Source organism: Chionomys nivalis, chromosome 16, assembly GCF_950005125.1.
Source record: "Chionomys nivalis chromosome 16, mChiNiv1.1, whole genome shotgun sequence".
Lineage (NCBI taxonomy): Eukaryota > Metazoa > Chordata > Mammalia > Rodentia > Cricetidae > Chionomys > Chionomys nivalis.
In genome coordinates, this window is record NC_080101.1 from 12972719 (window position 1) to 12995025 (window position 22307).

A 22307-nucleotide genomic window follows, 5' to 3' on the forward strand; every position below is an offset into this window, starting at 1 on the left:
ATAGTGTGTATTAATGAATTTTCCTGCTGTGTTCAGATCCAGTTCCAGTTTAATTAGTCTACGTTACTTTATGAAGCAAGACGCTTCATCATGACATTTCTGCCCATGCATAATAGTGTACTTTGGTCCCATTTGTCCCCCTTTACCTCCGATATCCCCCCTCCTCCGTTTTTTCCTCTCTCTTGTCCTTTTCTGCTTCCTGCTCTTTTAAAGACCATCTCCAGTATTTAATGCCTCTCATCAGCGCTGTGACAACCCAGGCTGCTGTGAGTGGCGCACACACCTGCGACCTCCACACACGAGCTTTCCTGGCATTCTGAACCGAACTGGACCTCCACGGTCCTGGCATCTGCTGAGTGTTCCCAGTGCGCCATGGCTTTGTGTGCTGTATAGCTCACGCAGTACTCACCATTCTAGAGTCCATTTCTGTTTCTCCCACAGGAATGGGAAAGGTAGGGAGATTGAGTGCATCTCCGAGGCCATAGGGTGGGTGTGCCAGAATTAGATCTCATGCCAGACTATTGTGCCGCCAAAGGACATCCCATTCTAACTTTGCTGCCCCACGTCAGGGTGCATGGTCTCCAGCTATCATGAGCAAGTCTTCTCCAGCACGCTGGTTTTGTATCACCTGCTGCATTCCAGTGCACTATTTACTAGTGATTTTCTTAGTCTCATCCAATCTATAACTGATCTTATTAACCTACAAAAGTTTACCTTCCCTGAGTGACCTTATAATGGGTCTGGGATTTGGTAAAAAGATATGTGAAGTGGTAGATTCCAACTGCCTCTTAACCAGAGAAATCCAGCATGAAGGATGGTGAGGCCAGCAGAGGTTTGGTTTGGGAACTCTTACGGTATAGTGCGTTCATTCGCCATAAACTACGAAGAGCGTCAACTCCTGAGGACTTTGGTCCAGTGCCTGAGACATTGTTTGTGTGTAAGTCTGGAAACCACCATTATCTCATTTGGAATCGGTGTACTGAAGTAAATTCATTTGTATGTGTGTGTAAAAATATTGTCCTTTTGTTTTGTCCCCTGGTTTTTCTAAAAGTACCCAATTTAGTTCTTTGATGCATTCAAACATGTAGTCACTCTTTGAGTTTAATATGATTGGCCTAACTGTGACAGTCCTAAATGTGACTGTTTTCTCCCCTGTGTATCAAAGCGAGTGGTTTGTGGAGTGAAAAGTACAGTGGGATTATGCATGTGTTTATCTTTTGGGTTTCATCTCTCTGTGTGCGTGAAAGAGAATCGCATGTGTGTACATGATGTGTGGTGGCGAGTTCTCAGCCATGCATGTCCATCTTAAACTCTGAGGTTGAAATTGGAAGTCGTCCTCTGTCACTCTCTGTTGTTTATTGAAACAATGTCTCTTACTAAACCCGGAGCCCATTGCCTTGTCTAGGCTGCCCAGTACCAGTGAATGAACCCTGTCTGTCTCTACAAGTCTAGGATGACAGACACATGTGACTGTACTGAGAGTTCACATAAATGCTAGGGCTCTAAACTCAGGTAGAGTGTAGAACATTTGCATAGCAAGCGTTTTACCTATCAAGTCATCTTAACAGATGCTAATGCTTTTATTTGTAAAGTGGATATCAATTTATTAACAAATTGTTCATAATATTCTTTCCTAACTAGGTATAGTGGCTCATTGCCTATATTCTCAACACTGAAGAATCTAAGGCAGAAAAATTGTTATGAGTTTGAGGCCAGTCTAGACTGCATAGTTAGTTCCTGGACAGTCTGGGTTAAACAGTGAGATCTCTCAAAACAAAACAAACAAAAGCTAAAAGGATGCTCTTTCCTTTTCAGGTTTAGCATCAATAGAACAAGATAACCAGCTTGAACTGTGTATTTGTTCATCACATTATCTACTCTGAATGTATACTTTCTGCTTACTGCTTTTACACATGCTGTGGAAGCTTGCATGTTTTATCTGTAAATATTTAATGCATTGATTTAATATATTATTTTCCTAACATACACACACCACAGAGAACATGGTCTTACCCTAGAGTCTTCTTATCTTATTAATTAGCAGGCTGGTCCTCATTCAAATGACATCAGTCTGGCTGGACACCTGCTCCTGGAGGGGAGGTGGAGTCACTCATCCTTGCTCACAGGGGCTTCCAGTCTGAGAAGAGCAGGTGGGGCTGGGAGGAGGCAGGTGAGGCTTCTCACAGGAACACATGGGGAAAAGAAAGAGTGAGGGAGAAGAAAGCCTTTCTAGCTAATGGTAGCAAGGTGCTATTTTCATGAGCATTCTTGTCAGCTTAGAAAACACATCATGTGAATTAGATCTTTAAGAGCAGGGATTCCATAGTTTGCAGGCATTTGATTTCTGCATGCTTGTTTTCAGAAAACTGTCATGTGATAGAAAACCAAGAAAAATTAAACACATAGACTCAGACAGCTGAGTAGTGGTTATATTGGAGATGGGATAATGGGGAGATGGCCAAAGAAAGTCCAATATCTCTGTTAGAGTAGATGAATAACTGATAAATATGTAGAGCTGTATAGGTATGCTAATTAGCCTGATTCAATAATTCTACTTTATTCCTATAAATGTGTATAATTCTAACTTATTGATGTCAATAAAATAAATAATTTTAGAAGGAAATGAAGAAGATCAGATTCTCTCAGTGTCTACCAACACTAACCATGCTAATTCAGCAAAGGTCTGGTGGTTGATGATGGAACTGGATAAATAATACAGCCAGCATGATTTGAGCTGGACTGACCTTTGAGGCATCTCACAAAACAGCAACCCTGGGTGTTCAAATGACCACATTTGTATAGTCAGATTCATTATCATTCTTCAAGGCCATATGGGTTTGTGTCCCTTTGCACTTTCAGCCCATGCCATTGTTTATCTGCATTCAAAACTTGTAGCACTACGAAAACACATTGCCTAGATTACATTTTAAAAACAGGGTTTCCATAGTTTTAAAGAATTTTATTCTTGTATATCCTTTAAAAAATATCATGGCCAAAATCTGTTCATTTGAGTTTTCTCTCAAACTTCATAACTTGATGTTTGTACTTCTGGGGCCTAGTTTTTTATCAAACCAGTCAGGTTGTTGTAAGTCATCAATAAATGAGGTCAACTCCTGCATCTCAAAGATCTTTACTTGATTGTCTCTTCGATTTGTGTGACAGAATTATCTTCCCTATCAGATGCAGAACCTGCATGTCTGCCGTTTGGGGAGGACTAGCGCTGGCCTGGCTTCTTTTCTCCAGGTGAACAGGTGCTGAAAGACGAATATAGTGCATAAGCTAGTAGCTCCCCTAAACAATGCAGCTCTGTACCGAGATCATCCATTGCACAGATATTAAGTGAATTTGCTATTTGTGATATTAATTATGTTTGGATGAGATTGACATCAGAACCAAATAACTCAGAAAGAGCATTGATATCTTTAAAATCTTTCTCATGTGTTCACTGAATCCACATGCATGAAGCCCTATGCTAGGAACTTTATTGGAGTTCTGGTACATATGCTAATGTCCAGGACAATCTTCCCTGTCCTGGAGAGGTCAATGCCAAAGCGCCTGGCTTCTGCTTAGTGACAGCCTACTGTTCAGAGAGTGCCTCTCTGTTTCCTTACTGAAACACACCAGGAAGATGGGTCACTCCAATTTCTCTTATTATTCCTCTCAGAGTTGCAAAATACCCTGGTTAGGGCTCTGACCCTGAGCTATCTACATGAAGGGCAATTCAAATATATATTTTTGGTAAATGAAAAACAGGCTTTTTTAATACTCTGAGAGGTCTCTAGTATAATGAGTCCTTCAAAATAGCCATAATCAATACAGAACACTTCTCATATGAGTGTGTATCAGGAATATACTGTGCCATTTGGAGGAATTAGTAATCAGTGTCCTTGAGACACTGAATGTCTCTACAAATTTGTACCATGGTTTGACATTTTAATTTGTCTTTATTCTATAATTTGTAATCAATTTCTTCCCATGTTTTAGTTGCTTTCTGAAGATTTAAATGTTGTGCAGTCTTAATTTGTGAGCTTACGTTTGATAATCACACCTGTAATGAAGAACACAACTGTTGTTTATTTCTTGATATGAACAGGCCCATCTAATGAAAAGAACAAGCTCAATAATCTGTAAAGTGTTTTTCAGGATGAGCTTCAACGTTGGGACAGAACATTCAGTTTGTGTCTGTTCCTTTCTATCATGAGGCATTAGTGCTCGAGCAAACAAATGGTTCTGAAATAAAGAGGACATACTTGTCTGTTCCATATGGGCATCTGTTAGCCTTTGTGTTTGGGGACTCTTTGGTGTGCTTAGTAATGCATAGTGAAGGCAGGGGTTCACAAAGTGCAGTCTCCAGTGATCAGCATTAGTGGCACACATTCTCAGGTCAGGTCCCTCTCCCTAACTCTGGAATCAGTCCTCTGGGCTGGATCAAACTTCTGCATAACTCTGATGCAGACTAATGCTTAAGAACCACCATCCTGTTTCTTGGCTATCAGTAGGAGCACCTGGTGTTTCATGAGCACTGTATGACGTCACACCAGACCTTGCAGGGTTTACACGAGATCCTGCCTAGTAGGAAGATGCCAAGTGGTCTCCATATGTATGAAAGTCCGAGAGTCATTGGTCTAAGAGTTTAGGATTTAGAGTCTGGAACATTCCAGTAGGAGAGGATCATTCATTCACAGGCGTTTGGAGTATATTCAAGGAGAACTCCATGCTACTGTGCTGTTTGTTTGTCTAGACCCTCAACTACCTCTAGAATAAAAGGGCAAAGAGATTTATAAACTTCTTCACTAAACTGTTCAAATTTAACTAGGGCACACTGTTTCTACATCATGTGACAGAAAGAGAACTGTAATTTTGTTAAAAGGACTGTAATTGGCCGGGCGGTGGTGGCGCACGCCTTTAATCCCAGCACTTGGGAGGCAGAGGCAGGTGGATCTCTGTGAGTTCGAGACCAGCCTGGTCTACAAGAGCTAGTTCCAGGACAGGCTCCAAAACCACAGAGAAACCCTGTCTCGAAAAACCAAAAAAAAAAAAAAAAAAAAGACTGTAATATAGTTAGTAAATCATCTGTAGCCTGTAGGCATATGTATAGACACATATATGTATGTGTGTGTGTTCTGCCTAGCAATGATCTAGTATACGATGATGATCTGGTCACAGACAAAGACAGAATTTTCAAGTTTCTTAATTTTTGATTTTTATTTCGCAGTTCTAAAGCTATACCAGGCATCTTTTTCTCAATCTTTTTTCTACTGAAGAATTTAATTTTCAGTAACTTAACTGTTTTAAGGGAATCTTTTTATAAGTGGAGGAAACCGCACAAATGAGAGCTTATTTGTCTTTGATTCCAGCAGGGCTTTTGCCATGCTGTGTCACTAAAGAACAAGGGGCACAAAGCTTCTGAGGGTGCAGCGAAGTTCGCCTCCTTCCCAGGCCTTTCCTGTTATATATTTATCGGTGGCGAACCCCGTTTCCAAGGCAAAAGAGTCATTGGTCAAATAAAGCCTTATTTGTCAAAAATCATTATATCATGGAAACATATGAGCAGGAAAGGATTAAAAAAAATCCCTGTGAAATCTTTAGAGCACCCCCATATGTAAATAGGTCTGTCACTCCTGTGTTTGTCCACAGCTCCAGCTCCAGATGAACCAGGGTAGTGTGTGGTGGCAGGAACAGCTGACTCATTAGTAGAGAGCACTGAAAGGTAATTAACCCTGGGAAAAGTACAGCTGCCATGCGGGCTGTTCCTTTCTGTAGGATCTGATTAGAAATTAGTGTTAAACCACTGATTCTTTTTTTTTTTTTTTAAAGACTATCATTGATAATTCGTTTTCTCTCTCAGGTGTGTCCCTAGAAAAGGTTTTCAAAAGTACTTATGTGTAAAGGTCTCAGACACAAACAGTGTTTTCTCTTAATAGTAGACACCTGTTTTCCTTGGTATAGGATAGTTTTTAAAATAATATCTCTGGATCCTGAATGTAGTACTACCCAGACTCGTATTCTGTCGCTCGGTTCGCCTATTACTCTAATGCAGTGGTTCTCAACCTTCCTAATGCTGCACCGCTTTAATCCAGTTCCTCATGCTGTGGTGACCCCCAAGCATAAAATTATTTTCTTTGCTACTTCATAACTGTAATTTTTCTACTGTTATTAATTGTAATGTAAATATTTCTGGACATAAAGGTTTTCTGAGGAGTCACAATCCACAGATTGAGAACCACTGCTCTAAAATAGTGTTTGATGGCAGTTAATAAACTGTAGATAATTGATGTTTAATTAACTTTTCTCTTTTCTTCTTTTCATATTTTCTCTGATGATGCGTCCATCTGTAGCAATGGCAACTCTCTGGTTCAAATTCAATAGCTGCTAGGGAGGTAAGTGATGCTTAATTAAAACTAAAATTCCCCTCCAAGATGCCTTTCCAATGTCAGTGTCCTTCAGAAATGCAAAAGAAGAAACTTGATTTTAGAGAACCAATAAGGATGCTGGAATTTAATAATATTGGTACTAAGATTTGTGGCATCACCTGTGTGATAATGAGGGGTACTAGTCATAAAATATTAAGAATTCTTGTAGGTGACAAGAGATAGTGGTGCACAGGGTGATTGCCTCCCTCCCAAAGATGTGTCTGAAGTTGGTGAATGTGTTACCTTGTGAAGCAGAGGGTATATGAGTCAGTTAACTGTGAGAAAGGAAGAATATCCGGGACTATGGAGGAAGAGCCACCTATCCATGGTTCTTATGGAAAGGACAGTGTAATAAGTCAGGGAGTTAAAGCAGGATAGAGTCAACCAAGCCACCCCTTCCAGATCTGAAGAGGAAGGGGACTTAGTCAAGGAAAATGTCAGCCCTTTGAGGCAGGAGTGACTCACAGTGTCATCCAGCAGCTCCATGTTGTCAGGAATAAGGACCTGAACGCTATCAAGCCAGCTGAGTGAGAAAACACATTGTTCCTTACAGAGCAACCTGACTTTATCTCACACTAATGAGACCAAAAGAAGACCCCCCCCCCGGGCCTCCACAACTATAAAATAACAATAGGTCTGTTTTTCTAAATCTTCTAAGTTTTTGAATCTCAATGAAATAAAAGAGAAATAATAGAATAAGCCAACCAATAGGTAAGATATATATATCTATAGCTAGTAATATAAATCCTAGAAAGACTATACTGCTTCTGAATGGAACAAATTCTTCTTTTTAAATTTTATTTATTCTTATTTTATATGCATTGATATTTTGCCTGCATGTATGTCTGCCGTAGGGTGTCAGATCTTGGAGTTACAGACAATTGTTAGCTGCCATGTTGGTGCTGGGAATTGAACCTGGGACCTTTGGAAGAGCAGTCAGTGCTCTTAACCACTGAGTCATATCTTCAACCTTGAAACAAATTCTTTTTTTTTTTTAAACAAATTCTTAAGAGATTGAACTTAATAGTCTAAGATTATTTACTTGGGGATGTAAATGATAATTATTGACATCCAGTGATTATATCTTCTATTTTGTAACCTTCTCCCTTCTAAAAATGAAATATATCATATTTCTATAAATGTGGTAGCTATTTTACTGAAAAAGGAATGCATATTTTATTGACCCCTTCAGTAAGCCTGAGTGAACATGAGGTTGGGTAGGAATAATGGAATATCAGAGAGGGCAGAAGCCAGGTCTCCCTCCGCTGCAGAAGTTCAGTTTATACATGAAAGCAGAGGCTGCCATGCTTGTCACATGTATGGCACAGAGGATGGTAGTGATCTTACTTGACTGCCCTGTGTGTGTAAAGTGGTGGTAACTTGGAATTCCCATAGGCATGTCATGCTGATGAAGGGACATGGTGGGGTACAGTGCCTACGAAACTTGCTAAATTCTATCTCCCTTCATGTATTGCTAGACATCCTTTGACTTTCTTCCTGGAAATGGTTAGCTCCATATCAAACTCATCAATTTCCAATAAAATGTACGTGGCCAATGGTCAGTACCTTCTGGTAAATTGTGAATGAGAAAAATGAGACTCTAAGAATGAGGTTCTCATAGATCCTAAATGAGTTAGCAGCCTTTCTAGGCCAGTCATTTTCCAAAATCTGGCTAACTGTATTTCATTTCCGATTTGGCATTTATTTCTCAAGAAGAACCAATTTAATGTTATGTAATTTTTCACGTAAATGAAGTAAAAGTCGACGTTGGGTAAAAATCAGGAATAGATCTGTCACAATTCACACCATGTCTTCTTTGCATTAGGGAACTATCTTAACACAGAGGAAGAAAAAAATGCTGGTGATGTGACTCAGAATTCTAATCCCAGGACGCGTGCATGTGAGGTCGCCTGGGAGGTACAGCAAATGTGTCTTATCCCAACCAACAAGCAAACCCCGTTCAGTTTTGTTAGCAGGCAGAACAGCCAGACTGACTAAACTTACAAAATCCCAGATGTTGTGTGCCTGGGATTTATTTAAATCAATCAATAAGCTATAATCTCAAGAATCTGAAAATGATTGTTTTGTGCTTATTTCTGCTGAACGTATAGTATGTATCGATCACATACGAGAGCCATAAAATGGTTTCTAGGGGACACAGCTTTCCATCTGTGTTCCTACCTGAGCCTGGGTAAAAGCAGAAAGACTTGAGTCAGTAGAGAGCAAGCCAGAACCTACTTATCAGAATGAGCAGGCCATCAAAATTCTCTTGGAGTACAGGATTCTGGGGGATGCTGTCTACTATAAATGTGGGTGGATTTTGCAGTTCTCACCCTGAAGGGAGAACTTTCTTGGAAAGTTACATATCAAACCAACAAATTAAAGGCATTTAATTCCAGCTAGTTAATTTAGCCACCTACTGTCTTTGACCCTTTCACAACTCCTTAAAACCATACCCTTAATACATGGGTCAAGCCTGTTTGACCACTGGCATCCTTTCAGCTGGTCTTTAAGAACTTTTTCCTACTTTATTCAGGCATTCTCTGAACGTCTCAGAAATCACAATCATCTGGAAGTTGTCTAACCCCCCCCCCCCGCCGTGTCCACTAATTCCTCTGTGCCCTCTATCTCAGGACTTTCAGCATTATATTGGAACCCTTGACTTGCCTGATTGTACTGTTGAGTAAAAGAATTGAGCCTTAAATACTTTTTATACCCATTATTTCCCATGGGACAACATGTATATTGTTGTTCAGTAACTGTATATTGAACCATTAATAGTATATTTTAGAAGAAAATAATGTACATTAAATATTCCTGTTTATAATGAGAAGACTAAAGATTATTTTTTCCAAAATCCATTAGCTCATTGACTTCAACAGCTGAGAGTCATGTTACTTTCTTTTTAAACTTCAGTAGATTCTCCCATTCCATTTTCACCATCAGATAACGAAGACAAATGGCTATAGTTTTTTTATCTTAATTCATATTTAAACAATATTGTGATGATGTTAATAAAAACCAAACAGTTATTATTGAGAAAAGTAGCAGAGTTGTTGAACTATTCTAAAGAACCTCTTGAAAGTAGTAAGGAAAGTGAAAAATGTCCAACAATATCAAAAATATTGTGTGACTATCTATACAATAAAATAGCTTAAAGAGAGAAAATTCCCTTTGCATAATGAAAAGCCTTGTTTTTTAATCAACAAGTGTTCTTTGAACTCCAATGAAAGTGTTTTGACATTATGAGGATGTTTAGTATAGATTTACTCAAAATAGCACATTTAGTTGTAACACAAGCTTTGAAGTTAAGTGGTTAGTGTAATAAAGCATGGTCTCCATAGTTACCAGAGGAGAACAGAGAATAACTTTTATTTCTTTGGAAGCCACGAAGGGACTTTCGAGAGAAGAATATGCACAGATCCAGGCAGGTTCATTATTTCTGGCTTCACATCTGATTGGGTTTTTAAATGAAGAAACTTGTTATTCTAAGAAATTAGAGTGTTTCCACTAAAATCTAAGGTGGCACATTAAGAAATATCAATTTTCCTGTTCTCTGGGCATTTCAAACTCAATTCTGAGTCAGAATTGAGCTTAGCAGACAGCTCTGTCAGGTACATTTTTGTGTACGGTACTTTGTGGCTATGCCACATTGTAAACAAGTTGGTTAAAAGCTGCCTGCTGAACATAACTCATTGCTCATGGCAGACCAGCGGCCACAGGCAACTTTGTTATTCGCTATCAGATGTCTCTTGTTGAAATGCCTGGAAATCCATACTGGTGAAGATGTCTTCAGTGATATCCTTATTGTTTTCTCTGTTAGAGTTTCGTTATGTTCTTTTTGAGTGTTGACAGAGGCCACTGTTGCACTGTCCTCTGCTGCACCTAACTCAAGGAGTTTTGCACAGCTGCCAGTTGAGACCCAGACTGGTGTGGTTTCTCGACTTCACCTTCAGCTTCCCAGTCTTTAAAGCAGTTGTGATTAACAGGACTTTTGCAAAGTTTCTGTGTAGTTACAAGGACAGTTTCAATCTTCTGTCATTTTTTTTGCATTAGCTATGATTATGCTTTTACCACAAAAATGCATTTGTTTTAAAGGTAACAATACAGACTGGGAGAATAGCTTATGTTTCATCTATATTTATCAGCATTCACTGTACATTTGTGTCTTCATTACCAGGAAATATTAAGGGACATTGTGCCATCTATTCCTGTTTACAGTTTATTATGCAGAGATAGGAAACACTTAGCATGTAAAATGAATGTAGAAATTATTCCTGGATAGAAACACGGACATTTCCCACTCGTTGGCTCTTTCTCCTCCATCACCGGATCAGAGTGTAATTGTCAGTAATCAGGCCTGCTTGCTGCTGATAAAACCACTCTGAATGCTAGCAGCCTTCTTTGTGTGATGACTCAATTATTCCAGAAGTGCCTCATCAAATCTGCCCCATCAGCTGGGCTAATAAATAAGGAGAAGAAACTGGCCCCCCAAAGCAAATTATAAATCCATTTGCATTAACCATTTCGCTGGTCCATGATCTAGGCAGAAATAAGCATGGCAGATTGTGTTAAGCTTATTTGAATATGTTTATAATGTTTACAGCATGCAACTTTTTTCCCACAAGGTGTTGGAATTATCAGTCATGAATGGCATCTAAATGCAGTTATGTTAATTACCACATGGCTTTAAGTATCTTTGAGGGCTATTTTGTTGCTTAAATCAGGTAAAAGTTAAATCATTTTGAGGGAGAAATAGAGGTCTTACATAAGATATTGAAATTACTTCAGACTTTAAGGGATTGAAAGAACAAATATCAATACTAGAATGCATACTTGTGCAAATGTAATTGACTTGTCTGTGTGACAGAGGAAGCCACCATAGTTTCTGTCCTCTGTATGACTTCAGCCTCTAAGCAAAAAATGACTTGTTCTGAAAGCAAATCAAAGTTGCTAATAGAATTTCTTACACTTAAGATTTCTTAAAATATTTGTAGGACAAAGATTCAAAACCTGGACAAATTACTGAAAATTCAACTAAATCCCTCAGTGGTAATTAGTACCACTAATTAATTAATAAGTCTTACTTCATTCTTTTTAAATGAACAGCTTTATTGAAGTTTGATCTATATTTGAACTTTAGTGATAAGTCAAGGAGGCATAAAATATTAAAAGTGCATCATGAAAGGTAATTTGGTAAATAATATGAAATATTTCATCTTATCAAATATCCAATGATTGATAATTGGTAGCATCTTCTCCTGTCTCACTGTGCAGCAGGACCTTTTTTCCCTGTGGACTATGCCAGCCTTACAGAACCTCCTCATCCCGCTCCTGCTGTGCTCACATACCTGACTGTGGTCTGGTTGTAGAAAAAAGATTATGGGCAACAAGAAGCACTTTTGTTTGCCTAGAAGACTTAAATGAAACTCATACTTGCTTTGACTTGTTCTAGAAAACAAGCGTATTCTCTATTCCCAACCTAGAGAGCTTCAGCAGAAGAAATTTCTTTTCAACAACATAAATATTACAGACTCATTTTTGTGGCAACAGACTCACAAAAATTTGATGCATCATTTCCTAAATAGAGAATTGCGTGCTCTAGTGGACAAAGGTTCATTGAGACTAGGATTCCAAAAAAAAACCAAACCAAACAAATAAATCAAAAAACCCTCATAAGATATAAATAGAATTAAATGTCAACAGGAATTAGGAGAAATAAAATAACAACTGGAAACTGAAGAATGGCATTGTGCTTGCAATTAGTCATCAATATTATATATATACATAAACTAATATGTATATAAGTATGGTAGTATGGGATATTAAGCATGTAAGTACTTATATGCATATGATATAATAGTATATTATTTCACAAAATTGGACTGTAACTTAAATCATTATACTGATCAATGTAAAATAAATCTTAAAGTTTGGAACTGCAAAGAACTTGCATTATTATCCCCAGGAATAGACAAATCAAAGATAATTCTTTTCTTCCATCTAGATGGTGAAGCTGTTAAAAGTTAGGGCAGTGGATGAGACAGTAAAACTGTTAGAAATTGAAGCAGGATTTTGAGAAGTAAGTGATCCATGAGAAAAGATGCTGCTGTTGTTATGTGAACTTGCTAAAGAAATAAATACAAGTGGTCTTTGGAGACGGTTTGAACTCTGCAGGCTTCTGAGAGGACTGCTGGTCTTGCCCTTCCTGACTAGACAGAGCTGGCTGGTTTCTCTGGTAGGCGAATCCTATAAGAACATTGGCAGTGACAGTCAGCTTATGTTAGTTACATGGAATTGAGGGTGGTGAGGAGATCATGTTAGTTAAAACATATTGATAGCGGTGGTGAATTAATGTTAGAAAACATTGATGGTGGTGCTGAGGTCATGTTAGACCTCAATGATGGTGGTGGTTATGTCATGTTAGTTATAACACATTGACGGTGGTAGTGAGGTCATGTTAGAACCCATTGATGGCGGTGGTGGTTCATGATAGAACACATTGATGGCAGTGGCGATGTCATGTTAGTTAGAACACATTGACGGTAGTGGTGATGTCATGTTAGTTAGAACACATTGATGTTGGTGATGATGTCATGTTAGAACACATTGATGGCAGTGGTGATGTCATGTTAGTTAGAACCCATTGATGTTGTGGTGATGTCATGTTAGAACACATTGATGGCAGTGGTGATGTCATGTTAGTTAGAACACATTGATGTTGGTGATGATGTCATGTTAGAACACATTGATGGCAGTGGTGATGTCATGTTAGTTAGAACACATTGATGTTGTGGTGATGTCATGTTAGAACACATTGATGGCAGTGGTGATGTCATGTTAGTTAGAACACATTGATGTTGGTGATGATGTCATGTTAGAACACATTGATGGCAGTGGTGATGTCATGTTAGTTAGAACCCATTGATGTTGGTGGTGATGTCATGTTAGTTATAACACATTGATGTTGGTGTTGAGGTCATGCTGGATCACAGAGATGGTGGTGGCGACATCATGTTAGAACCCATTGATGGTGATGGTGAAGTCATATTAGTTAGACCACCTTGGCTAATGGTGGTGAGTTCTTGTTAGACCAGAACTTGTGCATCGTGCACACAACATTGAATGACAAATTTGTTTGCTCCTTCACCAAACTTTTCACCTTACATTTAGTCTGGAAGATTTAATAAATATTTCTTCCTTTAGAACTATACATAAACTTACAGTTCTCCGTTTGGGGGTCACAGTTGACATATTGATCAATTCACTTAGTCCATTCATTCACAAGAACAAAACACTACCTCAAATAATGCAGGTTTCTTCTCTTTGAAATACCATGCCAAGTTCATCATACTACATCGTAGATCTGAACAGAACTGATATTCAGAAGCATGCACTCATCCATGAGGCAGTCATTAAGGACTGACATCCTCTGATTCTTTTTAGAAAAAGAAGTCAGCAAATGGAGTACTTGGTGATGCCTTCATGGAGCTGAGACATCTGAGCATATGAGCCATCAACTAGAAAATGCTGTGCAGCCCATTGGTCTGCCACACCTTGATTGCCACGTGGTTTCACCTTTTAAGGCTGTTGTTTCAGGGAAGTGGGGGCTTCGTTGAGAGTGAGTGCATGCCTGCAGGCAGAGCTAGAACGGTTAGGAGTCCTTGGTGCTTGGTGAAGCATCCAGGCCTGAGGGGAACTCTTTTTTGTTGTTATTTTTGTTGTTTTGTTTTTGTTTTTGTTTTTGTTTTCAGAGAGAGAGAGAGATTCTTTGTGTAACAGTCCTGGATGTCCTAGTACTCACTTGGTAGACCAGGCTGGTCTCGAACTCACTGACATCTGCCTGCCTCTGCCTCCCAAGTGCTGGGATTAACGGTATGTACCATCATTTAAGTTGGAAAAAAAAAGGTGATTTTTTTTAAAAAAGAACACACAGAACAACGAAATAATGGAAACGAATGATTGTTAAAACCTAAAAAATAACACTTAATAAAAATGGGGTTTTGAATGTGTCTCCTTGTTGTGGGGCACACGTAGGAACCCAGGTTGCAGCGGGAGGGTCCTGTTTGATTATGATGGGCTTCCAAAGAGGAGCTGGGTGGAACTGGAGCGACAGACTCCGAGTGAGTATCCTAAGAGCCCTGCTTCCCATTCGTCTTTCCCTGTGCTTCCACGTCCTGGGCTTCTGCATGCCAAATCATATTCCTAAACTTATCTTTCCTCCACACTCTCTGCACACTTCTCAAGCAGATCTCAGCTGTGCTGCCTCCATTCCCGTCTCCAGGGAGGGAAGTCACAGCAGATGGGGTTAGGGCAGAGGGCTGACGCATGTGACAGCAAAGCACTAGGCTGCTGAGTAGAAGCTGTGAGCATCAGGAAGCTCCTTCTCCCAGGAGACCCAACTAACCACTGAAGAAAGTTGAAAATGAGCCCTTTGAGAAACGCTATTAAAAGTAGTAAAAAATTGCAATTGTGCCGATGACGTGCTGCTGTGTGCTTATTCTGATGCTAATGAGTTTGACATTAGGGAACTCGGAGGCTTTACAGCTACTCCCTTATGTGATTCAGTTCTTTATTGGCAATCTTTGAGAAAATAAATGGAAAATGTATTGCTAATAAATACATAACACGATAGGGCATTAGACAGAAAGCCATTACTTTCAGGATTTAGAAAGAGCTTTGTTCACCAGTGTGACTGCTTCCAGGATCTTTTGTTTTAGGTTGGTGTGTGGCAAACAAAGGGAACTAGGCAGGTGGAAAGCTCCAGAACTCTTTCTGAACCAAGAGTGCAGCAGAATGAGCCAAAAACCTTTTTTAAAAAAATGTTTTAAGTTGTGTTCAAATACAAAGTAAGAATTCTCAAGCTGCAGTACTCCTTTCCATTCTTCCACATGGGCAATAGTCTGTCCTATGTGGGAATTTGCTGCCTGTTTCTCCTACACAGCCACAGTTGCTGACTTGAGTTGTAAAAGCTTCTGATCCATGCCTGGTCGAAGGCTGCAAGGAGCAGGCACCTGTGACTCTGAGGCCACTGGTTCAGGACACTGTCCAAGGTGAAAGGCCAGCAGCAGAAATCCCCTGCAAGGAAGGTTGGGAGCTTGGATCTTAAAACATCAGACCTGCCGGCTGTAAACCTGTAACCATGGGCACATGCACGTGGCGTGAGTAGAGCAGGGACCTCTTTAGGGCGCTCAGTGCATTACACTGGCTGTCAGTCTTGGGTTTTTGTTGTTTGTTTTTTACCCTGGAACCAAATAGGGGTGATTCAGTCTTGTACATGGGGACTCAACAGTAAAGTAAACCAAAAGCAAGTTGTTTCCTTGAAAAGGAAGTAACAACACTAGCCCTGGGATTAATAGCATCTTTACTGGCCACTTTCGGAACAACTCCGAGAAACAGCGAGTTCATTCTGTCTTTTGCAGTTTCATCACTAGAGTTCATTGCAAATTGTGCCCTAAGTTTTTCTTCTGTGGCCAAGATTAATAATAATAACAACAACATCAACAATAATAATAGTAATAATAGGACTGGGGATATAACACAGTAGTAAAGTGCATGTCTACCATGCATAAGGTCCTTGTTTTAATACTTAACGCCACAGAAAAATCAGAAAAATCAGAAAATTATTAATAACAATACAATTTGTAGTATAACAATTTTATTGTGATCAACCAAATTACAGGCAAAGGATGCCAACATGTCTTCTGTTGTTCACTGAAGTTCATTTAAATAAGCATTTTTCTTGTCCAGTCTGATATGCTTTCTTTCTTTTTCTTTTTTACTTTTTTCTTTCCACTAGGATGAATTCCAAGATTTTCCACTAAATTGAACAAAAATATTGCCATATTTTTGTTCCTCTACCTGAAGAAAGAGTGGTGTGGTCTCATTTTTATTATTAAAAATGGGATACATTGAAAGAAAAACAACTTAAAGAATTTATATAAAGGTTGTCCTGTCAGCAATGGTCACCCATGTGGATTTGTCTTGAAATTTATTGTTGCTTCTGAGTCTAAAACTGTGACTGTTCCAGTATCCAGTGAGCTCCCTGTTTTAAACTGCTAAGCAGCTGACATCCTCAGAGGCCACCAAGCTTTGCACAGCTAGTTATTTGTGTCTGCCCGTAGAGAGAGGTTCATGGTTAAAACAGATCTAAGAATCTATGTGAGTTCATTTGTATTAAAGATTAATTAGCTTACAGATATTTTAAAAACATGTTCTTAAAAGTATTTTAGATGACTTCCAGGGATAGTTTCTATAAACACTGAAAAGTAAAGATTTGATTGTCCTTGGGGAAAAAGTTTATTTGTAATAATATATGTCTTCTGGAGTAATTATTTTCTAAAATTTGTATATTTTGCAACAGATATATCTCAAATTATGAGCAAGAAAAGCTGCCGAAGACCTTTTATGTATTGGCTGCCTTAAGTTATGTTTAAATGGGGCATACTTTTAAAATACACAAAACTTTAAAAGCCTAAATCTGGCGATGCTCTTGCCCCTCTTCCCCTGTCACAAAACCGTGCCTCTGAGGCCACAGCATGGCAGCTAATAGAAATCTTCGGCATACGTCCGTTACCTATGGGAATAATAGAACTATTTGGCAGAAAGATGTAGACATATGGCCTTGGTTTGCATTCAGCGTTGCCCGTTGTATGAAGTTTCTGGATAGACTCTGCAACAGTGGCAGGGACTGGAGATCAGAAAGACAAGGTAATAAAGTCTCCGCTATAACATTTTCCAAGCTTCTCTCAGGTCGAGGCTATTTCCTCTTGCTGATGCTACATTTCTCAGGGAGCCTAGAAAGTTCCCTTTGGAAACTCAGTCACCTCTGAGTAATGTGCACAAGTGTGGTCCTTGGGTAGAGCTGTTGCCTAGAGAACTCTACCGATAGCAGTGTGAATTTCCTTCCTTCTTCAGGTTTGCTGTTTGCAAGGGGACTAGGAAGGGCTAAGGGAGATGAGAGGAATCGTAAATCTGAACTGGACACGTCACTCAACCCCTCAGCCTTCTATACAGAATCAACGACCACATAGAAATAGGCATGCAGATTGGAGAACTAAAATCGAAAACGGGGCCTTAAATAAGTGAGAATTAGAAAATGCTTGTAAATATGTCGCCGTGGGGGATATAAGAAAGCATTGTGTTAAAGTTTACATTTTTGAAAAGGTTGGCACTGAATATTCTTCTATTCTTCCTAAGTAATCGATAAATATATTAAAAGCTAGACAAATAGGAGGGTAAGAATAGAAAAAGCAAATATTGTAGGCCAGCATTTCTCGCACATCAGCATTCTCCTCTACTCTGTGTCACGGCGCAGTTTTTCATGACTCTCCTTACCTAAAGTGGACATCTAGGCCGCTGCTTTGGACTGATCCACGGCTTTGTTTAAAAGAGGTCAACAGCACTGAAAGAAAGGATACTTAATATTGGCCTCTTTGTGTTCAAGCTGGACAAATTTCATTCTGATAGACTGACATCATCTAGTTTTCATTTTTCTTGACTTTCAGGCCTTTTCTAGTTTCTTAGATTTCTCTTAATTGTTTTTGTAAATTTTACTTCTGGTAAGGAATTATCCATTAGGGATATATTGGATCTCAGGGTGAGAATTCCAGGACCTTCCAGTACAGCAACTAAACAGCCTCCCCATTCTGCCATGAATTTCTCAGGGTCCAAAGGACATTTCATGTGCTGGGGATAGAAGTCATAAGAAGGCACTTGCTTAGCAAATGCAAGGTCCTGAGTTCAGTCCCTACCTCCACTATAAATAATTAAATCAGAGAGGGTATCTCACAAGAATAATGTAGTATAATTACATAATGTAATTTAATAAAATATTGCTATCTCAAACATACCAGTAAACACAATGAACCCTGCTTAAGAAGTGAAAAAAATTAAAACATGGCTTGATTGATAAAAAAATCTTTTTGCCCAAGTATGAGGACCTGAGTTCAGTTCCCAATATCGGTGTAAAAAGTCAGGCATAGTGGTGTGCACACTTGTAAATCCAGTACTGGACAGATGAAGACAGGAAGGTTCCTGGAACTCATTAGTTCACCCATCTGTCTGAATCTGTGTGCCCCAGATCACTGTCTCAAAAATAAGATGGCTCGCTACTGAGGAATGATACCCAAGGTTGACCCTGGCCTTCACATGTGCATGCGTGCATGCCAACCACATACCCAAGTACCCTCCTCCACATGCAATGACTTCTCCCCCATAAGCAAAGCACACAAATAAAAATAAAAACTTTAAAAGAAGGGAAATGATTGGACATTGGATATATTGGAAGAATTTCTCAAATTAAAAGTCCCCATTTGGGGTAGATATCAATACAATATTAGCTGTGTATGAGTTTTCAGAAATTGCCTCAAAACAGAATTATTGCCATGACTTTCCCATGTATTATGAACCTGCCCTTCCCCTAAGAACCAGACTCCATGAATCTGTCCTACTGTTATTACATAGGCCTTTGTTGAAGAAAAAGCAAAATACAAGTGAGTTTGTGTTTGTGAATTCTGTATGGTGTTCCTTGAACCCTGCCTCTAAGAAGACCCTCTGGAGCTTCCTCTCAAACCCAAAGTAGGTTTCAGATCTCTGCACTGCAGCATTGAGGTAGCAACCTGGTGTTTGCCCTTGATGTAATAAGTGCCAGTTAGAAGAGATTGTCAGGTACAATAGCTAGAAAATCATTCACACATCTCTGTGTAGGTCTGTGAGTAAGTAAAGATGCCAAATAGCATCTTCCAACCACCAACTATGATTTCATTCTGTGTTTATTTTTCCTCTTCATTGTGTATCTGTTATTTCTACTCCTGATTCTTATATATCCTCTACAAAGACTTTATTGACTTTCTTCATTTTATTAATGGTTTCCCCACTTGCAGTTTGTTCTTACTTTTGCTTCACTACCCAGAACAATACATCAGCAAGCCTTCTCCAAAAAGTCTCCCATGTTGCTTTATTATAAGCTATATTTTGAAAAGGAACTACCTTTTTATTTCTGTGTAATATTGTATGTGTTACAAATGAGCTATCTGTTACACTGAACTCTTCCTAGTTTGTTTGCTGAGACCACCTCTCACTGTGTAGCCATGCTGACCTGGAACTTGCTCTGGAATCCAGGCTAGCTGGCCTCAAACTCACAAGATCTGCCTGTTTCTGTTTCCCATGTGCAGGAATTAAAGGTGTGTGCCACCATGTCTAGCAAATTTATCTTAATGTAGTTTCATATCAAGAAAAATAGGAATGGTAAATTAGAATTACTTGTAGGCAGCTCAGAAATAGCTTCATTTTTCCGCATAAATAATGAAGTTGGTTATGGGAAAGCTGCATAAAATCCATAGGACAGGTTTTTACAATAAATTCCTGTTTTGAAAAAAAAACATAAGTTTTACAATGTTAACTAAAATTGGTTCAATAACATTTTGGTGCCTAAACAAAAAGATAACCAAATATCACTTTCCACTAAAGGGAAATACTATTTCTAAGAATTGTAATTTTCAAGATTGCATTATATGTTATTTAGGTCATTTTTTCCTGGTTCATGTAACAATCAGATGTCTACTTTATAATTCAAGAGGAACTGGACAGGATGGTAACCTCTCCGACCCCAAGTTCTCAAACATGCGCAGCACAGTGGTCTCTGCGCCTTGAATTATGTGATTAGAGCAAGACACCTACCCTAGTAAGAGGTTTGACTCTAGAAAAACCACCCGCATTCTTTGCAGTGTATCAAGGCCCTTGGGAATAATACAAATGAAGAACATTTAGAAGTTCCTGCTCCCAAGTATAAAGTGCTAGAGAGTAAAGACCTGATGTATCTGTGTGTGTGTGTGTATGTGTGTGTGTGTGTGTGTTTTCATAGTACTTTGGGCTACTGAGCTCTGCCATGGTCCAATAAAATATGGTTTTGAATTAGAATGGAAGAGAAGAGAAAGACATCTCACAAATGTTAAAATTCTCCACCAAAAAGAAATGTTTATATATTTTCAGTTTCTGATACTGTTACTTCCCACATGACAGACACTGAACTTAACACTGAGTTGAGGGTGAAGGAGATAAAGACCATGAGATAGACTGCTTATAAATTTATTGCCTTGTTCCATTGCATGTCTGTTATTAAGCTCAAAAGTTCAACTTCAAAACTTACTAACACTTACAGCGGATATATGTTACACCAAATAGGAAGGAAGGAAGAGGAAAAGAGGAAGAGAAGATAGCTCAGCAAAATAGTTATGAAATGAGATTTTAAGTGCAGTCAAGGAGTGTTTATGCATTCCCCAGTAGCTACGGTGAAGAGGTGGCCACATAAGGTGGTCACAAAGCCCGGATCCATGGCTGCCTCCTCAAAGCTCCTAAAAAGAATACTGCATTTTATTAGTTTCTGAAAGTTTTTTGTATGCCTTCTGGAACTCTTGGCAGTCTGTGTTCCAGTTTTGGTAAAGAAACTCATGGAGCTCAACCATCATTCGTGTTGGGGGCATTTTAAGAGTTCAAGGCCAGCCTGGTCTAGAGGAGCTAGTTCCAGGACAGGAACCAAAAAAAAGCTACGGAGAAACTCTGTCTCGAAAAATCAAAAAAAAAAAAAAAAGGGTGTCTAGGGAAGGTTAATAGCACCTGTGTTGCTGAATAATAGTCTTGCTTTATGTGAATTCCTGCCCATGGGAATAGCTTCCTCAGAAATATGTGATGTGTTTCATCATTTTAACCCTCACATGCTACTGATCTCCCTTAATCTAGTTATTTGTGTAACCCACAGAGCTACGTTTGCATGAGCTGAGCCACTTTATATGCAGCAGAGATCGTCCAGGGAGGAGGGGGACTTCACAACGCAGTACTTACCATCCTGAGTAAACCAAGCCCTTTTAATCCTAGGCATCTGCCATAAACTCATATGGTTTCAAAAGAAAGAAAATCAACAGGAAAAAAACCACCTCTGTTTTATTGTTGTTTTCTCTTATTGTGTACTTTTAAAATATTTATAACAATGAACCATTTTATTTAGACTAAAGCGGCTGCTGTTCAGTCAAAGCCGTGAACACTTTTTGTTTGCTAATTTAAAAAGCAGTTCAATGATTGGTTTATTATTATGAAGCAATGACAAAAGAGTTCTGGTGGGTTTAATAGTTTTAGCTTACTAGAGCTGTTGTTAATTTCATCTGTAGTGTTGCAGGTGAAAAAATGCACAATGGATAAATAGTCTATATTGGTTTAACTGAACATAATATATAGTGTGTTCTCGAGTTGTTTGTCTCAATAGACTATAGTAATCAAAAGTAATGAACCTATTATGTGCAGGACCTTGGAGAGCGTCGAATGGCAGTAAAAGTGTGGCACATAAAAGGTTTATTAAAGGAAATTAAAGTCCATCATTGCCACACCTGCTCCCCTATTATAAGTCCATGGCAGGTCAGTGCCTTCAATCACAACCTAGCCTCTGAGAGTGGAGCCTAGCTCCTATTACCATGGCAGTCACATTGCCACGGCTTGTGTCGGGCTTTAAGGACCGGAGCCACAGAGCATCTCTGCTGCCTGTCTCTCGTTTTCTGCAGGCAAAGCAGCTTACTTACATTTAAGAATTCTGAAAATGTACAAAAGTGAATTAAACTGAGAGGTTATTTGTGGGTTCTAACAAAATGGGTAGATGTCTTGGGGTCAGAGTATATGAAAAGAGAAGTCTTTGGATGCCTTTGTAGCCCTTTGATCATTTGTTTGGTTACATTTAAAATATTCAGTAATGATGGGAATTTGATACTTCCATGAACCTCACTTGGATTTTATGTTTCTTCTACATTTGAGTGATATAATGACTGTAATTTTTTCAGGAATTCAGAGAGTAAATGTAGTTCACTGTGGATAGTTATAACTCCCAATGGTATTTTTTTGGGGGGGGGC

At 39.0% G+C, this 22307-nt stretch overlaps 1 protein-coding gene across 5 annotated transcripts in view; it reads left to right on the top strand.

Annotated features, from left to right (window-relative positions):
- LOC130888055 (suppression of tumorigenicity 18 protein) overlaps nucleotides 1-22307 on the top strand; it is a 245577-nt gene that overhangs the window by 131745 nt on the left and 91525 nt on the right. For 4 of the 5 annotated variants that reach the window (XM_057790883.1, XM_057790887.1, XM_057790884.1 and 1 more), the window contains one exon: nucleotides 6339-6380. The gene's annotated coding sequence lies outside the window, so the exon portion shown is untranslated. Of the gene's footprint in view, nucleotides 1-5637; nucleotides 5711-6338; nucleotides 6381-22307 lie in introns of all 5 variants that reach the window. The other variant, XM_057790885.1, reaches the window with a different exon arrangement.